Genomic DNA, 13,826 nt, shown 5'->3' on the forward strand with positions numbered 1-13,826 from the left:
ATTCTGATAAATAACTAAGTAGTATCAAAGTATTTCACGCATAGATGAACTGTTTTTAAAATGTAAATGAAAAGTGGATTACAAGAGATTATAATAAAAACGTCTGTATTTCACAGAGAGATCGATGAATGCCATGTTTATTATAAACGATTCGTTAGTTGGTTGGTTTACTTAATTTATAAACGTCCTATTCAGTAATGAGACAGAATTTTAAATTGTCTTAAGTCATATTTCAGAAAACCAGTAACAGTTAATAACATTTCCGAAACTAATAAAGTAGTATACAAATGCAGATAATCCAAACTTATCACAGTACGATTAAGGAAAATAAAACAACTCTCAGAACTAATAAAGTTACTGGAAAGAAAAACACGAGATGAACAATGATCAGGATAATAAATGAACACGTCTGCACTTTACTTAAACAGACAAGTGAATGTAATAAACGATTCTTCATGGTTTTTGCCAACTGATGCAATTTAACAGCAGTCTAGTATATACATTCACGAAGCTTGAGTTGTTGAGGATACTAGAAACAATAAACTGTGCCGGTACTATTTCGCATTGTCTGTGATGATGCGATAGCAGCGATCCTAGTGGTTAGCAACTATCTATGGATGCATATTCCCTACGTATTGAGCTTCGTGACTGTATATAATACACCTTTTCCACATGAATTTCAGAACTGGTCAATTTAATTTCAGAAAGAGTCATTGGTATTTCAGATTCGTCAATTGTATTTTAGAAATCATCATTTGTATTTCAGATTACTTACTTACTTACTTACTTACTTACTTACTTACTTACTTACTTTTAAGGAACCCGGAGGTTCATTGCCGCCCTCACATAAGCCCACCATTGGTCCCTATCCTGAGCAAGATTAATCCAGTGTCTACATTCATATCCCACCTCCCTCAAATCCATTTTAATAATATCTTCCCATCTACGTCTCGGCCTCCCCAAAGGTCTTTTTCCCTCTGGCCTCCCAACTAACACTCTATATGCATTTCTGGATTCGCCCATACGTGCTACATGCCGTGCCCATCTCAAGCGTCTGGATTTAATGTTCCTAATTATGTCAGGTGAAGGATACAATGCGTGCAGCTCTGTGTTGTGTAACTTTCTCCATTCTCCTCTTAGCCCCAAATATTTTCCTAAGAACCTTATTCTCAAACAGCCTTAATCTGTTCCTCTCTCAAAGTGAGAGTCCAAGTTTCACAACCATACAGAACAATAGGTAATATAACTGTTTTATAAATTCTAACTTTCAGATTTTTTGATAGCAGACTGGATGACAAAAGTTTCTCAACCGAATAATAACAGGCATTTCCCATATTTATTCTGCGTTTAAATTCCTCTCGAGTGTCATTTATATTTGTTACTGTTGCTCCAATATATTTGAATTTTTCCACCTCTTCGAAGAATAAATCTTCAACTTTTATAGTTCCATTTCGTACAATAATCTGATCACGAGACATAATCATATACTTAGTCAGATATATTTCAGATTAGTGATTTTTATTCTAGAAGTTATCAATTGTATTTCAGAAAGTGTTAATTGTATTTCAGAATAGCATGAGCCAACAATTTGCTATAGGCTATTTATAATTCTAACGTTCATAGGATTATGAATAATTGTTTTGAACTACTGTAAGTAACTTACTTTAAAAATTACAATATACATACTGTAATTTGTAATACACTGTTTTTCAATGGTTTATATATTTATCTATTTATTGATATTGACAAAATAAATTGTAAAATACAGGAAAGTCAAAGACAAAATGAAGCCTAATAAACTCGTTATTGAAAACTCATTATAAACAATTTACATAGTTTCCATGACAACAAAAATATATGATTCAATTATTTGAAATACAATTGATGAATCTATACTAATAATAAATCTGTAGCCGAAATTTTTCTGGTAATTTTCGATTTTCCAAAAATGATTGGTCCTAACATATATAATTAACCACCCTGAAACCGAAAATCGCTTTTTTGACATTTTTGTTTGTATGTCTGTCTGTCTGTCTGCCTGTATGTTTGTTACCTTTTCACGCCATAATGGCTAAACGGATTTCGATGAAAATTAGAATATAAATTAAGTTCGTTGTACCTTAGATTTTAGGCTATATGGCATTCAAAATACATTATTTAAAAGGGGGATTATAAGGGGGCCTGAATTAAATAAATCGAAATATCTCGCTTATTATTGATTTTTGTGAAAAATGTTACATAACAAAAGTTTCTTTAAAAATGATTTCTGGTAAGTTGTATTCTTTGAAAAATTTTGATAGGACTGATATTTAATGAGATAAATGAGTTTTAAAATTAAAATAACTGCGATCTAAGGCGGTATATTGAAATAAAAAAACAAATGACTTCGTCTATAAGGGGCCTTGGACACAACAATCGAAAGCTATGAAACATAGTTTTTCCAAAAATAATTGGTAATAACAATTAATAACATGTTAAAGGAATTGTCATTGCACCAAATGAGTGGTCTCTGGATCAAAATGATCGCATTTTAATATTTTAAATACAATACAAATTAAGTAACATATTAAACGATTTATCCTCCTATCAAACACGAATGTTCCCTGGATCAAATGTCCTATTTTAATTATGTAATTACTTTATATTTATTTCTAACGGGTGCAGCGGAGCGCAAGGGTACGGCTAGTCTGAAATATAAATGACACTTTCTGAAATGCAATTGACTATTCTGAAATACAAATGATGCTTTCTGAAATACAATTTGATGAATCTAAAATACAAATTATACATTCTAAAAAATACATCTGGAAAAGGTGTAGACTGTGATTTATCTATTGAGCCTATATACGTGTTACCAACAGCTGCAAATGGAAACTCGTTACTGGAGTATGTATATATGAGTAGATAGGGAATAATGGAAACACTGCCACCAACAAGCAACTCTGCTGCTAGTGTCAATTTGGTTCCAAGTTAATGATCAAGGTTGCCTGGATTTCCAGGATTGTTCAGGATTTTAATGGTGTGTACTGTGTCCTGGATTGAGTTATATTTGTCCCGGAATGTTAAAAAGAAGTACTACTTTTTACTCATTCCTTTAGAATTACTTTTAAAATTCCTTATCCATTTTTTCAAGACCCTGTCCATTCTTTGTATATAAGCGTTGTGAACGCCACCTGGCGCCTCCAATCGGATTGTGTTCTTTTTAGTTATTTTATGACACTTTATCAATTGATTTGGTTGTCTAACGTCTGAGTGAGATGAAGGTGATAATGCCAGGGAGATGAGTCCAGGGTCCAGCGCCGAAAGCTACCTAGCATTAGTTCTTGATGAGTTGAGGGAAAACCCCTAGAAAAAACCTCAACCAGGTAACATGTCCCAATCAGACATGTTGAATCTGAGACCGCTCGTTGCACGGTCAGGCATGTTAACCGTTACTTCACAGCGGTGGACCCTGTCGTGTTGTATTGAAATAAAAACGATAATATTATAGTATGTATAAGGTGTTATAGGCCTCAACATCAACGAGAGGAAAACAAAATATATGTTGGCAGATAATGGAAAGATAGTTGACAAAATAGACAGCTTGCAGATATCAGATTATAATTTTGAGAAAGTTGACAACTTTACATATTTAGGATCAGTGGTCACTAGCGATAATAACATGTCCAAAGAAATCTCTAATCGATTAATGAAAGCAAACAGAGCATATTTCGGCTTGAAATATCACTTTAGTTCGCATGCTCTATCCAGGAAAGTAAAAGTTATTCTTTACAAAACATTAGTGAGACCAGTTTTGACATATGCGGCAGAAACGTGGTCAATCTCCAAAAATGATGAAAAAAGACTGCGAAGGATCTATGGCCCAACATTTAAGGAAGGTCTCTGGAGGAGGAGATGCAACTATGAATTATAAAGACTTCTAGGAGAGCCAAATATAATCAATACAGTTAAAACTAGCAGATTGAGGTGGGCAGGACATGTAATACGCATGGACCCAAGTGAACCTTGCAAAAAAGTTGTAATAACAAATCCGGGAGGTCAGAGAAGACGAGGTCGACCGCACTTGCGATGGATTGATGGAGTGGAAGAGGATGCCAGAAAGTTGGGGTGCAAGAATTGGAAGGCTGCTACACAAGATAGAGACGGATGGCGACAATTACTAAGGGAGGCCCAGGCCCACCAAGGACTGTAGCGCCAATGATGATGATGATGATGATGGTAAGGTGTTATACAATATTTTTATTCTTACTCTCTTTTGAAGTTGATTTATTATTGGTACGATTTAAACACTGTATCATGTTTCATTTCATTTCATTTATTATATTCCATAGATGTTACATTAGCGATGGAGTTTTAAGATGTGGAAAAAGTCAAAATTTTACAAGATTAAAATTAAATTTTTTACAATTTTTTTTACACTTTTAATTTTTTACAATTTTTGAACGAGATGTAGTGAGCCCAAAGATTCGCCAACAGATTTTTTTCTGTGTAGATCAGGCTGTAATGTGACGTTATTTTTACAGAATATATGAATAATTGAAAGGAAATTTCATAATCTAGCAAAAATGTAACAAAATTAAAACTTGAGGCTCTATATACCCTGGATAATTAGCTTAAATATTTAAAAAAAAGAAAATCAATTGTACTTCAGATTGAATTAATTCAAATATGTAGCTACTTTAAGGTAAGCAGTATCATAATCTGTCCTGGATTCCTGTTGAGAGAATCTGGCAACGCTGTTAGTGATTCAGTCTTGTAACTAAAGAAATATACTTTAATTAGTCTTTTTACTTTTCATATGTTGGTAGTAAACTTAGCAGTGTATTCAGCGGACGTTCTTTTATATACTCCGCTTTATTTACCCTTTTCCATGAAAAAAATGTTAGTGCAAACACTCGTGATGCCCCACTTCGATTACTGTGATATTCTGTTTACTGACCTAAGCGTTACTTCGGCGCAGAGACTACAACGTGTTCATAATATGTGCGTCCGTTTCGTCTGCAATATTCGCCGGGCTGATCACGTAACACCATCCCTCGAAATGTTGTCCTGTCTCCGTCTAGAAGATCGTAGGAAAATCCACTGTCTTTCCCTTCTCTTTCACATATTGCATTTCTCCACTCCTGTCTATCTTGCGTCTCGTTTTCAAAATTTATCCACCCATCATAACCTAGACACACGATCACAACACTCCTCAATATTATCCATTCCCTCCCACCGAACATCCTCATATTCATCTTCTTTCACTGTGGCTGTTCCTCGACTTTGGAATTCCCTACCGAGTAATGTCAGGGACTGTCAGACATCAAACCAATTTAAGAATAGACTAACGAAATATTTTTCTAAAAATTCTTGTTAACAATAATAGCTCTTTCAGGTTTCTCAATGTTTAATGGTTATATATATAACAGAATAAGTATTTAAATTATCTTATTATTATTACTATTATTATTATTATATTATTATCATTATTTCTTACCAATGTTTATTATTGTCACACTAACATTAGCTATCCAATTTTCATTACTTACTTTCATGTTGTTTTATGATCTAGATATCAATGTAATAACTATGTAAGCAATTGTATTCTATTAGAATTAGAGTCTGGCCGAGCTGAAGAGAAGGCCTACTGGACTTAACTCTGCCAGATTAAATAAATAAATTATTATTATTTTCAGAATTTTTTTAAAAATTCTTCTTCTTCTTTCTCCTTCACGCGTTATACATTATTGTCTGTATCAATCTACATATCTTGTCCATGCCACCGTTTTTTGGGTCTTCCTATATTTCTTTTCCCCGCCGATTTATAATTCTTAAAATGAAATGGTAGTCTATCTATGTTCATTCTTTGTACATGGTTTATCCACTTCGTTTTATACTCCTTAGTTTTATCGTTCAGATTATATATATCTAATTCCTTTCTTATATCTTCATTTCTTTTATGGTCTATTTTCTTATAGCCAGCAACTGCTCTTAGAAATCTCATTTCATTTGCTTCAAGTTTGTTTTTATTTTTCTCTGTCATGTTCCAAGTTTCGCTCCCATACAATAGTTTTGGCATTGACATTACTTTATAAAATTTTAATATTGTGTCTTTTCTTGCTTTATTTTTCAAACACCTTTTTATAGTGCCATTAAGATGATTAAATACTTCCATTTTTTAATTTGATCAGACTCTTTTTCGTATGATATATTGCATCCTAAGTATTTAAATTCTGTAACTTGTTCCACAATATTATCTTCAATTATTACTTTTGATCGGATGCTCTCTTTTCCCTTGAAAGCCATCACTTTAGTGTAGGGACACTGTCATGTTATATTCTTTTGCTATTCTATTTAATTCATGTATTGATTTCTGGAGATTATTTTCCGAATTAGATATGATAATCTTGAGAGAGGAACATAGGTTAAGGGTGTTTGAGAATAAGGTGCTTAGGAAAATATTTGGGGCTAAGCGGGATGAAGTTACAGGAGAATGGAGAAAGTTACACAACACAGAACTGCACGCATTGTATTCTTCACCTGACATAATTAGGAACTTGAAATCCAGACGTTTGAGATGGGCAGGACATGTAGCACGTATGGGCGAATCCAGAAATGCATATAGAGTGTTAGTTGGGAGACCGGAGGGAAAAAGACCTTTAGGGAGGCCGAGACGTAGATGGGAGGATAATATTAAAATGGATTTGAGGGAGGTGGGGTACGATGATAGAGACTGGCTTAATCTTGCACAGGATAGGGACCGATGGCGGGCTTATGTGAGGGCGGCAATGAACCTTCGGGTTCCTTAAAAGCCATTTGTAAGTTGTAAGTAAGTATGATATGATAATCTGGTCATCTGCAAACATTAACGTTAATGCATATTCTCTTTTGTTAAAATTATGAGAGTAAAAGGGTATTTAGGAAAAATAAGGCTACCAATTTGGAACAGGAGTGTGACATCGGCTGACGCAAAAGAAATATCTCTCATTTTCACTACTATCCTCTGTTCAAAATTTTATTTTGCAATGTTTCGTATCTCTAGAAGTGTTGTGTCTATGCGTTAAACTGGTACCAAACTTCAATTTTACGTAGAGTCGTCCTAGGTCGATTCACGTTTCCGTGTTGCCGGTAGGATGCAAGGTCCAGGGATTCAGTCCAGACTGAGGGCAATAGAGGTGAAAGTTAAGCTAGGGTACACCATTACGTAGCACATATGTAATTACTTGGATAACCTTTGGACTCTGTGTCACAGACCTCGGCTTGTCACTTAGCTAAATCTCTCTAACCTTGTCACAAATCTCGGTGTATGGTTATCCACCTTTGGTGTTTGCTAAGTGGTATACCCGAGCTTAAGCGTCAGTACGGTGGATATTTTAAGGGCCGGTGAAAGGGTAGATTGAAGCGTGTAAGAATAATAATATTTTTAGTTAAAAATTGTAAAAAAAAAAATCGAACAAATCAACAAGAGAATTAAGAACAAATTTTTATTCGTATTTCTTCAGAATCATGCTTTAAGACTTATTTATTGAAAATGAAATGCTTAAGATTTTTTCTTAAAAATACGGACATTTAACAAATTTAAAGAAATTGATACGGACGGCAAGACAGAACTTAACAAATGACAAAGGCGACAATTTGCATAATGATTAGGGACCGGATTTTTATGTAATATCAGGTGGCCCGGGTTCGATTCCCGGTCGGGGCAAGTTACCTGGTTGAGGTTTTTTCCGAGGTTTTCCCTCAACCCAATACGAGCAAATGCTGGGTAACTTTCGGTGTTGGACCCCGGACTCATTTCACCGGCATTATCACTTTCATCTCATTCAGACGTTAAATAACCTTAGATGTTGATAAAGCGTCGTAAAATAACCTACTAAAATAAAAAAAAATTATGTAATATCAAGGTGTAAAATATGTACATATTTATGTAAGAAAAATAAGCTGAATATGTACTTTAATATGCAAAATCATGAAATATTTAATATCAATATCTGGAAGGTATAGGATAGGTAAGACTCTGCAGTTGTGATTTCATAGAGCACCCGACTTTTTTACCGCACACTTGACACATTACTATTTTTCCATCTGTAGTGAAAGCTTCGTCCATTGCAATCCATGATTTTATTTTTGTCGTTAGGGTTGAAGATTCAGGGGCCGTTTTAGTTAGTTAAACGCAGTTTAGATAAACTCATTTGTACTTTATAGGTATTGTAAGTACTAAAACTAGAGAACTGAGTGAAATGAATGACACAGCAGTAATGCAAGCACTGTTTCGCTTTACTGGATTAGGAGAAAATAAGAGGAGATGTGGGACATATGCATTTTACCTGCTCCCTGTAAGAAACAAGTACCTACTAAAATCTCAAACTAAAGGCACTTACAAACTGTTGTTTGAAAAGTGACATTCCTGTCTCATTCAGAAGGGTAAGATTATTCCACTCGAGAACCATACTTTCTAATTGCTCGGAAAATCCCATTTCCGTATAGATATACTAAATTTAAAATAAAGAGGTCAAGCAATAACCTGAAAGTCTCATGTCAGACTTGACACGGGTTTTCCCTGGAAGAATCAGGAAGAGGGTGGGTAAGGTTGCAAATTGCATGGGAAAGACTTGTTAAGACGTGTGCAGAACAATTATAGTTCGAGACAAATCATGTCGTCCTCGTCCCACTCCACCGCATGAAGGCAACGCTGCTTTCTGAGTGATTTTTACAATACAAGGTAGTTGTATGAGAAAGGTTGTCTTTTGTTCACTCATATTTACAGTGGGCGGTATGGGATGAGTGCCTCTATTACTTCCTGGAACTAAGGACGTTATGTATCGTCCGGAAATATATCCTTTCTTGGGTAGGTAAAAAGGCTTTTCAAATCTGTGTATTTCAAATTGTAAACTTCCCCAGCGGAAGGTTTTTTTTCCTTTCAGAGAAGTAAAAATGAATAAAACTCCTAAATATGTAAATTTATGTAATACCAATCCATAATATGTAATATGGGGTAAATATGTAAAAATATGTAGTATCAAATTTTAATATGTTAATGGTAATTACAAGATTCGCAAAGATTTGTTATTTATATACAGTTAGGTTGAAAGTAATATACTATCAGTCTTACTAATAAACAGTGTATAGTTTTTATACCAGACTTATCCAGAGTTGAGACAGAAAACGTTACTAATAAACCTTGAATAAGCTATGGACGTATAAACAGGCTGTAACTATACAATGGGAATTGCTTTGCAGTAGTTATATACACGAAACCCCTTGTTTAAGCGTTGTATATAGCGAAAAAATGGCCGCCCCTCTAACAGCTGTTCGTATCGACTGTCATTTTATGATGATGGTTACCTTGTAACCACAGAAGAACAAACCAAAGATCATAGAATTATTAGAATAATATTGCTGTAGCTTGCACTCTTTGACCAAAATATAGTGTGGTAATCGATTAGAGCCAGTTGTACTATCGATATTTAAAACGCCACACTACAGCGCTCTACCGGATGCAATAGAGAACCTCAGATATTCCATTACCTTTCGTAAGGAAGTAATGACGAAACTATGACGTATCTGTGTAACAGTTATACTGTTATCCACGACGTATGTACTGATTATTAGTAAGGAATTTACACACGACTTATAAACGAGCTACTCATTGTATAAATATAAGACAGTTAAACGTCTGTATATAGAGTTTTTATTAGTAAGACCGTATGTAATTACATAAAAATCCGATCCCTAATAATGATGTTACCACTGATTCGTCCAGTTCATCAGCTCTTTCATTTCCGATAACACCTGCGTATATATATGTGCTTAGAGGAATTGTTAACTAGCTGTCTGATCTCTGTAACAACTAGGTTGGTGTTGTATTTGTTGTTTACCGATCGTAAAGCCGATGTTGAGTCTCTGAACAAGCATACACTGTAGTTGTTTTGAGTGCTTCATTCTATAGCTGGCCTGATCGCACATAATTCTGTTCGGTACACCGAACATTGCGGTGCCAGTTTGAACCGAGCCGAATAAATTTGTCTGCGTGTTACATACAACAAAAGCACAACCAATCCTTACTTCCTCTGCAGGCTCTCTTCAGGTTGGCAGTCGTCTGTGTAGCTTGTGTAAATTTACACATAGAGTTTTCATTGAAAACATTCACTAATTTTTAATGCGTCTCTTGCAGAAGATAATGTTGCTGTGTAAAATAAAATATAACTCTTGTTTATCCAGTCTTGGAAGTGATGAATGTTACCGCTGATTTGCCATGACTTTCTTAATATACTAACCATTGTGTGATCAAGTTTACTCCAAAAGGGTTAAAATTGTTTAAAAGTTACAGGTTTTATGTTACAGAAGTCATACCACAGTCTACTATATACAGTCACGAAGCTTGAGTTTTGAGGGTGCTAGAAACAATACACTGTGACGGTACTATTTTGCATTGCCTGTAATGAGGCGATATTAGCGATCCTAGTGGTGAGCAACTACCTAATGTTTGCATATTTACTACGTATTGAGCTTCGCGACTGTATATACTAGACTGTGGTCATACATTGCTCTATGTTGCTATATTGTACAGACTTACAAAAGCAAATAACAACTAGAATATATTTTTCTAATTTAGCGCTAAGTAATTAGTTCTTATAAAGTAAGACTTTGCTGATGAATAATTTAGTTTTTACTTTTTCACAAGGGAGCAAGAACCTGTATTGCGTTCAGAGTTTAGAAAATACCATTGGATATACAGGGTGAATCATAAGTGATGTCATTAATTTCTGGTGGGTTCTTTGAGATATTTCAAACATAAAAATAATTTTATTACAATTTTGCTCGTTTTAGCTTCCTTTTCGAGATAAAAATTGTTTTATATGAGATATTTCATTTGTGTTTTGGGATAGACATTGATTTAATTCCCAATATGGTCAATTTGAGAGAGCAGTGTATTATGAAAATAAACAATTGAAGGATTTTTAGTTTTATCCTTTATGTGTGCAGAAATTTGATCTGAAAAAATATTAATTCATTCATTCATAGTGTTATGCCCAAGGACAGGTATTTCACTGCAAACCCAGCATTCTCCAGTCTTTCCTATTTTCTGCCTTTCTCTTTGTCTCCTCATATGATCCATATATCATAATGTCGTCTATCATTTGATATGTTCTTCTGCCCCGAACTCTTCTTCCCGTTTACCATCGAATAAATTTAGCATTTTAAAACTCCTTCACAGAACAATAACTTACATTTATTATTATTATTATTATTATTATTATTATTGTTATTATTATTATTATTATTATTATTATTATTATTATTATTATTATTATTATGCCTTATAGAGATAGAAATAGATGGATTTATTGAGTAATATTATACATACAGATTTTATATTATCATAATTTTCTCTAAAATCCAATGCACGGGTCTTCTGACCGTACGTGCTTTGTACCCAAAACAAGTATTCCTTTGTAGGTTCCCTCCCCCCACCTATGATTACATCCAACTACTCTCTAAAAGAACACACATATTAAAATGGAAATGGCACAATGGCATAAGCTATAAGTTCTCTTGGTTGCTGAGTTTACAATATAATACCAATGCACCCTATCCTGACAAACAATTTTCCAGTTACAAATTTCTAAAATTTGTAGGTCCTCCTTCATATTGTCCAAATACGTAAGCCTAGATTTTCCCAGTGGTATTTTCCTTAAAAGTGTTTCTGTGAACACTCTTTTTACTCTTCTCTCTTCTGCAGCTCTTAGCACATGTCCAATCCATCTTGCCTTGATGCTGGCCAGAATATATTAGGCCTATATATATTTCTTTATTTTTCGATTTTGAAGGAATTAAATAATTATTTTAAATTTACATATGAAGTTTAAACACTACTTGAAATAAAATATTAATAAAGGGGATTATTTTATTTTCATCTCATTATTTTCAATAATTTTATATTTAATAATTTTCTTCTCTCTTCGGGAGATCTTAGCACATGTCCAGTCCATCTTGCTTTGATGCTGGCCACAATATATTATATATATTTCTTCATTTTTCGATTTTAAAGGAATTAAAAAATAATTTAAATTTTTATATGAGATTTAAACACTACTTGAAGTAAAATATTAATAAAGGGGATTCTTTTCTTTTCATCTCATTATTCTCAATAATTTTATATTTAATAATTTTCAAAGTCATTAAAAAATTAAATATATTAAAAATTTTAACAAAAATTTTAAATTTATTTCCCGGGTAGCTCAGTTGGGAGAGCGTTGGTACGTTTAACCAAAGGTCCCGGGTTCGATACCCGGCCCCGGAACAATTTTTCCCTCGAAATTATTCAAATTAACTTTACAAGGAGTTATTCCTGAAAGTTTGATTTGCATAATACACGTCACTGTATGTAAAAGAAAACTACAATTTAAGTCACACAGAGTTAGTGTACACTCAAGGTTGGTTGCTTGACGGTTGTCAGCCCACTTTGAGGTCTGTGGATAGAGAGAGAAAAATTGGATCGGTGTCGGGTAGAGTTCCCGGGTAGCTCAGTTGGTAGAGCGTTGGTACGTTAAACCAAAGGTCCCGGGTTCGATACCCGGCCCCGGAACAATTTTTCCCTCGAAATTATTCAAATTAACTTTACAGGGAGTTATTCCTGAAAGTTTGATTTGCAAAAATTTTAACATTTCAATAGAATATATGATTGAAAATAGTCATTACAATTGTAGAAATAAAACATTTTTAACAAAATAATCTGCCCTCAATGAGGGTAACCATGAATATCCAGAATAAAAGCATTACAGAATAATTTGAAAGACAAAAATGATTAAATAGTTATCTTTATAAAAATCATAACTTTATAACATAACGTAATAAAAATTATTTTAATTAACTATATATATATATATATATATATATATATATATATATATATATATAGAGGAAACGAATGTTTCCCTTCTTTTTAAGTAAGAAACCTGAGTCATCCTTGTTGCTATTCTGGAGTTGAGAATTCACCCGTAGTATTTGCTATTCAACTCATTTCCTGCTTCGAGGGATTGTATGCATGAAGGCAATATGCTAGTTTAAGTGGTTGGAATAAGAAAACAAATTCACCTGCCCTCTCCAAATACAAATACACAAGATTAACATTTATTAATCTATTTGATGGCTGTTAGAACATAAACTAGCCACGCAGGCGGTCCGAGTTCGAGTCCTGATCATGGCTGCGATTTTTCATTCAAGAATCCAAAGTGATACTTGTGGCGAACTTGAGATTTTTATTGTGGATCTCTAGTTTCCATATGTTGAGCATCTTCATTATCCGGTTTGAGCTACATTGCATTATCATTCCGTAATATTTCCAGATCAATAACTGCTGACGCGTAGAAATGTCTGTGCTAGTGACGAGCATGTGTTGCCTGATTCAAAAGCTAGATACTCGGCGAATCTTAGTGCAATCAGCTGAGATACATTGTTAATGCGTCTAGCTGGAGGGATTAGCAAAAAATATATATATACAGGGACCTGTTTCATAAAACTAATACATTAATAGTATTAGTAAATGGATAACCTAATAATTTTAAGTAATACTACTCGTGTTCTGTTTCATTAAATTATTAGTTAATGATATTGATCATTAGCGTAAAACCTCGTATCAATAATAATATGAACAAAGTGTTTCATAAAGTAGCATACATACTAGAGTCCTGCAAAACCGGTTACGAAAGATAGAACAGACAGATTGCTCTGAAAGCCTGGCGCTATAGACAGTATGCGTAGCTCTTCCGTCTCTCTGAGTAGTCCAATGTTCGGTTTAACGAATATCAGAGTCTCACTCGGTTGGACGGCTCTGGATCATG

The 13,826-nt window shown here is 34.0% G+C and overlaps 1 non-coding gene across 1 annotated transcript; it reads left to right on the forward strand.

Annotated features, from left to right (window-relative positions):
- The first annotated feature begins 12,498 nt into the window (after positions 1–12,498).
- TRNAN-GUU (transfer RNA asparagine (anticodon GUU)) lies at positions 12,499–12,571 on the forward strand. The gene has a single exon. It is a non-coding gene; the product is annotated as a tRNA-Asn (tRNA).
- The last annotated feature ends 1,255 nt before the right edge of the window (positions 12,572–13,826 follow it).

The sequence above is a fragment of the Periplaneta americana genome, chromosome 16 (genome assembly GCF_040183065.1).
Source record: "Periplaneta americana isolate PAMFEO1 chromosome 16, P.americana_PAMFEO1_priV1, whole genome shotgun sequence".
Classification (NCBI taxonomy): domain Eukaryota; kingdom Metazoa; phylum Arthropoda; class Insecta; order Blattodea; family Blattidae; genus Periplaneta; species Periplaneta americana.